Source organism: Lissotriton vulgaris, chromosome 3_1 (genome assembly GCF_964263255.1).
Source record: "Lissotriton vulgaris chromosome 3_1, aLisVul1.2, whole genome shotgun sequence".
Classification (NCBI taxonomy): domain Eukaryota; kingdom Metazoa; phylum Chordata; class Amphibia; order Caudata; family Salamandridae; genus Lissotriton; species Lissotriton vulgaris.
Genome location: NC_141689.1, coordinates 181,462,727 through 181,470,822, shown reverse-complemented (window position 1 = coordinate 181,470,822; position 8,096 = coordinate 181,462,727).

Genomic DNA, 8,096 nt, shown 5'->3' with positions numbered 1-8,096 from the left:
GGGTGACTGCCTGGAGTTTCCCAAAAATCTGTATCCAAAAGCGTGCAGTAGGAGGGCAAAGCCATGCTAAATGTAGAAAATCAGCATCAGCAGCCCCACCGCGTTCACAATTGGACGTGTCTCGGAGACCATATTTATAAAGTTGCGCTGGCGTGTGATAAATGCGATTCAGGAACTTAAACTGTATGAGTCGGCCATTGAGTGAGATGCGCTTGGTAGACTCACAGCAATATTTCTACATATTGTCCTCTAGTACCAGATCCAAATCTGAATGGCCTTGACGTAACGGTCCCTACTCAGTTCCTGCGTCTGAAAATATATTTGTGCTACTAGCCGCTTTGGGGGAAGCAGCGCAGATTCGTGTTGTAGAGAATGGTACCTCCGGTGGCTCCAGTATCTCACTTCCCAATAGGTTACGTAGCTCGCTTCTAGCTCTAAAATAATGGAATGTGGTTAAGACAAGTGGTTGGTGATCCGTCCCAAGCATGTCAGTCCAATCCGTCCCCTTTCCATCTCTAAAGAAGTCCCCAATTGTGGTAAGTCCCAGTGAGTGTAGAGCTGCTACCATTTCTGGGGATGTAAGAGTCGGTGACCACTCGCACCAGGTTATGGGGGTGATCGGTGAGTAAAGGATAGAGAGTGCTTGCCTATTGAGGAGATTATGCCACGCATGTATTGTGGCCTTAATCAAATCGAGGATAGTGGTATTCCTGCTTGGTGGTCGGAACAAGGCAGTCACCAAGTGGGCTGGGGCTAGTTTAGCTCTCTCTATGTGTAGGTGTGGTGGGGGCGTCTGCTGGTGCAGCCAAAAGTATGCTTGTGAGGCCTGGGCGGCCCGATCATATAGATCAAGGTCTGGGGCTCCCAGCCCCCCCACTGAGTATGGCAGGACTAGGAGGTTCCAGCTTGTCCAAGGTTGCTTATTGGCCCAAGCCAGATTAATTAACAGCGACCGAAGATGTTTGTAGAATTGTGCTGGTAAGACCATCGGTATGTTAAGGAATAGGAAGAGAAACCGGGGAAGAACTACCAATTTCATTAATGATACTCTACCCAAAAGGGAGAGGGGGATTCATCGCGCAACATAGTCCTCAAGTTTAGCGATGGCGCGGCCACAGTTTTCCCTAAACACAAGTTCTGAGTCTGTGTGTATTTGAATCCCTCCATAACGCACTGGGTCAGTAGACCACTGTAGGGGAAAGTCTAACTCTTCGGGGGTTGTCGCTGGGGTCAGAGGAAAAATTAACTATTCCGCCTAATTGAGTTTAAGGCCAGAGAGCTCTCCGAACAGTACTGTCTCACGCAGGACAGGGGATACATTGGTAACTGGGTCATGAACATATAGAAGAGTATTATCTGCGTAAGAGGAGACAATCAGGGTATACCCCGGGATTCGTATGCCTTTATTGCTATGGTATTGACGTAAAGCACAGGCCAGTGGCTCAGCCACCAGGGCATATAGGACCGGCAACAGGGGGCAGCCCTGTCTGGTGCCTCTAGATATCTTCAGGGAAGTAGTAACCATTTGACCCACCTGTACCCGCGCAGTGGGGTTCCTATACAGTGGACTAATTAGACTTAGGATGACCCCCCCCCCCCCCTATCCAGTCCCATGCGTTCTAGTACCATCATCATGAATTTCCATTCCACTGAGTCGAATGCTTTTTCAGCATCTGAAAAGATTGCCACTGCTTCAGTAGTTGGGGCAGTATGTTGAATAGCTCCAAAAACTGTATGCAAATTGTAAGTGAGTGTGCGCTCTGGCATAAATCCTGCTTGCTCTGATCCCACTAGCATTGGCATCAAGGGGCTAAGTCAATTTGCTAAAACTTTTGCAAATATCTTAGTGTCAACGTTTAAAAGAGATAGTGGGCGATATGAGGAGCAGCTATTTATTTATTTATAAAGTTGGTGGCTTTCCAGGTTTCAAAATAACGACCAGGAGCGCCTCCCTCATTGTGGCTGGCATAGTGCCTTCTTCAGCCATTTCTTCAAAAAGCATTAGCATATGTGGTATAAGCAGCTCCTGGAAGTCTTTGTAACACCCCATCTTAAGTGCATCTTGTCCTGGAGTACTGCCAGTACGCATCATAGACAGGGCCGCCTGTGTCTCCCATGCCTCTAACGGGCGCATCAGGTACTCCCTGTGAGTGTCAAGTAGCTAAGGCAATTTAATATATTCCAGGTACTCTAATATATTGGTTTGTGTAGTGTAGTAAGTGGACTGGTAGAGTGTTGTATAATAGGATAGAAAGGTCTCCGCCACCTCGCCCGCATTGGTGCTTGTCACACCTTCATCAGTAGTCACTGCTATGGGTTGGTATACTCCTCGACGTCCCATCATAAGATTCGCTAGAGTCGAGCCCGGGCGCTCTCCCTCTCCATACACCCTTGCCACAGCGTATTTGCCTAGGAGCTTCACCTCTCTGATAGCCTTGCTGTGGTATTTCGTCTAGTGTAGCCTTAAGTGTATCTTGTGTTGTGGAGTCCTGTGTGTTCAAAACAACAAATTTCCTTTTCCAAACTTTTTAGGCCTGAATTCTTAGGAGTCACTATATAATGTAGGGACAGGTGGACCAGTGTGTAATGAGTATTTGCGCAGGTTACCAAATTTACAAAACTACTTGGATGAATTCTTATATACAAAGGTTAAGTTACACACAACCCAATGCCAAAATTCAAAATATATTATTTATTATTCACTGTTAAATTGTTGATACATTTCTAGAGTCAATTAATGTGGTTAAAAACACATGGTCACAATATTTATAAAAACATTTTTGCTAAAAATTCAAGAATCACAAAACTTATGTGCACAAATTATTACACTTAAAACACAAATTTTATTAATGAACAAATTGTTGACGCGGCGTTTCGGTGATCTACAATATCTGCACCTTCTTCAGGACATTGATGTTCAACTTAAAAACACATCTAAACAAAAAGGGATATAATAACAATCAGTTAGACAAGGTACTGGGTTGTTTTTTTTTCACAATTTTATCTAATACCACTGTTCTTTAAGTATTTATCATGAACATCCTATTTATTCATTTCATACATTAACCATTGTTGAATGCTTAAATGTATCCTTATTAATCCCCTATTATTTGGTAACGAGTCAAAAACCTTTGCTCATATCCCTGCATATGCTAAGACAATTTAGCTTTTGAAACTGTTATAAGAAAATGTCTCATACCGTTACCGAAAAGATTGTATGGTAGAGGGAGGTTCCGATAGGGGAGGGAACAGGAAGTGACAACATAAGGAAGGGTTTAAAGAACGGGGGTTGATAAAGACCGTTACGATTTATGCCGTGGAAGTAAGAAGCAAGATGGATTAGCAGGTAGGCGATGTAGAAACTAAGAAGGAGTGTCTGTAGACGAGGGTTGAAATGACAGAGGAATTTCAATCGAGTTTATAAACGTAGGAGGGAATATGGGAACCATTGGGGAGAGTGTTGGTTAAATAGAATTGCTACATTGTGAGGTGAACGTTTTCTGAGTACAGGGTTAGCCACTCGATTGTGAAAGGTTTATGGGAGGATGGTTGGAACAGGGAGGGAGGGCATTCATGGTAGAACAGTGGGGCAGGACGGATGATAGAAAGGGGTAGGAGAGTACGGAGCCTCTTAGAAAGGGAGTGTAAACGTGAACACGAAAGCTTGACAACCAGCGGTGATTAATGTAATATATGACGCTGACCTAAGAAATGTTTTAAATGTAATAGTAGATACACAGGTGCATTTACTGATAAGTATGTTTGATTGATTTTACAGTTACCCCTGACGAAGGACCCGTGGGGTCTGAAATGCATTGGGTCAAAAAAACTGCTTTTTAATGAACTTTGCCTCAGTACGTGTTATTGGATAGAGGTTCGGATGGCCCGCTGTAACATGAGAAACCTAGAAAAATGCAGACTCTTGCTGGAGGTGTTAAAAGAATGAAAGTGATAACAAACAGAGGATGAACAGGATGAAAAAGAAGTTTTGAAAAAATGGAAAAAGTTTAAGAAATGGATGCAACTGCATATTTAAAAAAGCTGTCGCCACTGATGTTGAGGCAAAAAGTTGCCCCAAGTTTTGATGGGTTTAATTCTACACGTGTTGTTGTGGGCTTAACACGTCAACGGTGAGCACGCACGAGATAAACATTTGGTTCATTAAATGCAGAAGAAATTGAGACTTAAGAAGGTGTGCAATACGTTTTTGTATGATGTTTAAATAATTTAGCCCCTCCGCGTTGCACCCGCATGAACAACAAGTATGACAAAAATGGAAAGGACGTTTGATTTTCTCCTTGCAAGACGGAAGATTCTAGTTCATTAAGCCTGTTTATTTTAAGAGTCGGACGGTCGTTCAACTGAAGATTCACAAACATTAATCAGAGCGTAGAAGTATTAAGAACTTCGAGTGCAGGAATACATAAACTTAAACATCAAGGCACTGGTGAAAAACATGATGCACTATGGGACTTGGAGTGTTTACCGAAAAGATTGTGTGGTAGAGGGAGGTTCCGATAGGGGAGGGAACAGGAAGTGACAACATAAGGAAGGGTTTAAAGAACGGGGGTTGATAAAGACCGTTACGATTTATGCCGTGGAAGTAAGAAGCAAGATGGATTAGCAGGTAGGCGATGTAGAAACTAAGAAGGAGTGTCTGTAGACGAGGGTTGAAATGACAGAGGAATTTCAATCGAGTTTATAAACGTAGGAGGGAATATGGGAACCATTGGGGAGAGTGTTGGTTAAATAGAATTGCTACATTGTGAGGTGAACGTTTTCTGAGTACAGGGTTAGCCACTCGATTGTGAAAGGTTTATGGGAGGATGGTTGGAACAGGGAGGGAGGGCATTCATGGTAGAACAGTGGGGCAGGACGGATGATAGAAAGGGGTAGGAGAGTACGGAGCCTCTTAGAAAGGGAGTGTAAACGTGAACACGAAAGCTTGACAACCAGCGGTGATTAATGTAATATATGACGCTGACCTAAGAAATGTTTTAAATGTAATAGTAGATACACAGGTGCATTTACTGATAAGTATGTTTGATTGATTTTACAGTTACCCCTGACGAAGGACCCGTGGGGTCTGAAATGCATTGGGTCAAATAAACAGCTTTTTAATGAACTTTGCCTCAGTACGTGTTATTGGATAGAGGTTCGGATGGCCCGCTGTAACATGAGAAACCTAGAAAAATGCAGACTCTTGCTGGAGGTGTTAAAAGAATGAAAGTGATAACAAACAGAGGATGAACAGGATGAAAAAGAAGTTTTGAAAAAATGGAAAAAGTTTAAGAAATGGATGCAACTGCATATTTAAAAAAGCTGTCGCCACTGATGTGGAGGCAAAAAGTTGCCCCAAGTTTTGATGGGTTTAATTCTACACGTGTTGTTGTGGGCTTAACACGTCAACTGTGAGCACGCACAAGATAAACATTTGGTTAATTAAATGCAGAAGAAATTGAGACTTAAGAAGGTGTGCAATACGTTTTTGTATGACCTCCAAATGTCCGGCATGGCTATGGGCAATTGCGCCGCACCGACATACGCCAATATCTACATGGGAAATTTTGAACTCAACCATATTCACATGAACAAAACCTGGACAGATAATTTGAAACTTTACGTGCGTTACATCAACGACTTGTTTTTTATTTGGAAAAATTCACGAGAGAGCTTAGAACAAGCTCTTACAGACTTGAACTCTAAAGATGACCGCATCGAATTCACATGGAACATCAGTAATCAGGAAATAACGTTTTTGGATGTTTTGATAAAAATCACTGCTAACGGATTGCAGACAGACCTCTTCCGTAAACCCACGGATCGCAACAACACCTTGTTATACAGCAGCTTCCACCAGAGCTCTTTGAAAATACATTTGCCTTTCAGCCAAATGCTAAGGATCAAACACATTGTATCTGAGCCTGAAACCACAACCTCCCAAATGCAAATCATGGCAACTAGATTCCTTAATAGAGGATACCCCAAGGAAGTGATTGATGAGGCCATAATAAGAACATCTGGGATTTCCCGTTCAGAAGCCCTAAAAGGTACCACAAAGGCAGACAGTAAAAGAATGGCCTTGGTTTCGAGATATTCAACCGCCAGTAAGATGTTCAAAAGCATAATTATAAAACACTGGCGCATTCTATCTTCTGAACCAGATTTCGGTGACCTCTTCAAAGAACCACCGATCTTTGCCTACACACGTTCACAGAACCTCAAAGAGATCCTGTCCAAAACCAATAAGAAACCAGTGGAATTTACAGGCACACGCCCTTGGTACCACTGTAACAATTGCAACAACGTAATCAAAGGCAACAGTTTAAACCACCCCATGAAAGGCTTCAAAATAAAACTCAATGTAGACGCTACATGTGATTCTTCTAACCTTATTTACCTCCTCAAATGTCCTTGCGGCATGATATACGTTGGAAAAACAACTAGAAAAATAAAAATTCGCTTAAACGAACACAAGTCCAATATTCGCATTAAAAGTACCAAATCCAGCGTTGCTACCCATTTCAATAAAGCCAAACATAATGTGGCTCAACTGAAATTCCTAATTTTGGAAACTGTACCGATAATTGAAGGAAGAGACAATAACAAGACACTCTTGCAGAAGGAAACAACATGGATTTACAGACTGCAATCATTGAAGCCCCACGGCTTAAATGATCGAACTGAATTTAGCTGCTACTTATAGTACCCCTTCAGGGTACCTTATTGATACATTGTTACCGAGTTGGTGTTTGATGTGATTACTTTACATTGCACAGTCCATTATCAGGTTCATCACATTCCCTCGTTTACCCCACTCCAAGATGGCCGCACCACGTGAGTCCCTCATTAGTTTCCACATTTATGTAAACACTGACGAGAAACTCCGCGTGCACTATACGTATCCATTGAACTTCGGCACCGACACTTCGCGGAACCACGCAGGATTCAATACTCATAGTAAGTTTACCATGAGGCAACTGACACGCCCAAGATCAACCAGTCAGCGTTTTCTGAAACTCATGAACGTATTGCTTTATGTTTACCCAGATTCCACGAGGAACTTATTGCAACCGTATTACGTAAGTCTCGTATTGACACGAGCGGACCGTTTATTTATTTATACTCCTTCTGACTCCGTGCACTCGCTACCTTTCCCATTAAGCGCACCGACCATTAAGTCCATTTGCATGAACCTGTATTCCCCCCCTCAGAGATCCATCAACGATCACACTCGTGCCTTTCCAACACCGCCTTAACATTGTACATTCACACATTGGTGCATGCGGTCTCAACTTTTTTGATTTTTTGATTCTTTGATTATGTGATGTGAACCACTTCTTGCTTGAAATGCTGTTTATGTTTGTAATAACTGATGCTGATCATTGAATCTACATACCATTGATTGCAACCAAATTCTGTTTCTTTTTAGCGCTCCTTGAAAAAGGACCCTCCGGGTCCGAAATGCATTGGAGCATTCAATGTCATATTCCTCAAAAGTGGATAATATGAACTTCTAATGGTTACATATGGAAAACTTTTGAACGTGAAAATGAACGTTTAAAATAAAAGACAAAAGACTTGCACTTGAACTTTCTTGGAGTCTGTTGTGTCCACACAACGAACCACAAAAGTGTGCCCTGTAGCAGGGATGCGCCTACGCCTCAGTAGCGCACTTAACCCCTCAATAGTCTTGACGCATTTGGACAGTTGCGCCACCTGCTGGAGCACCTTGATCTTTTCTTAAAACTCTGTAAATCTTCGAAACAACCAGTCTTCCCAAACCACAAGCTGTGCGCCGTGCCTACAACTTTTTTCTAATCTTGATTGGGGCCATACATGTTAATTATTACATAGTCCACCCCGGCCCCCTACATCTGGACACTATGTATCTACTGTTGGTGTCTGTGTGCAATTCGTCAAGTGTAAGTCTGGTTTTGTGATTAACCCAGGTTAACACCCCAAGGGCATGTGTAGTAAAGCCCGCTGCATGAAAAGTGTCCCGAATCCTGTTCCTAATCTGTGGGAGACTGGACACAGGGAGGTGTGTCTCCTATAATAGCGCTACATCTATATTATGCCTATTGAGATATGAC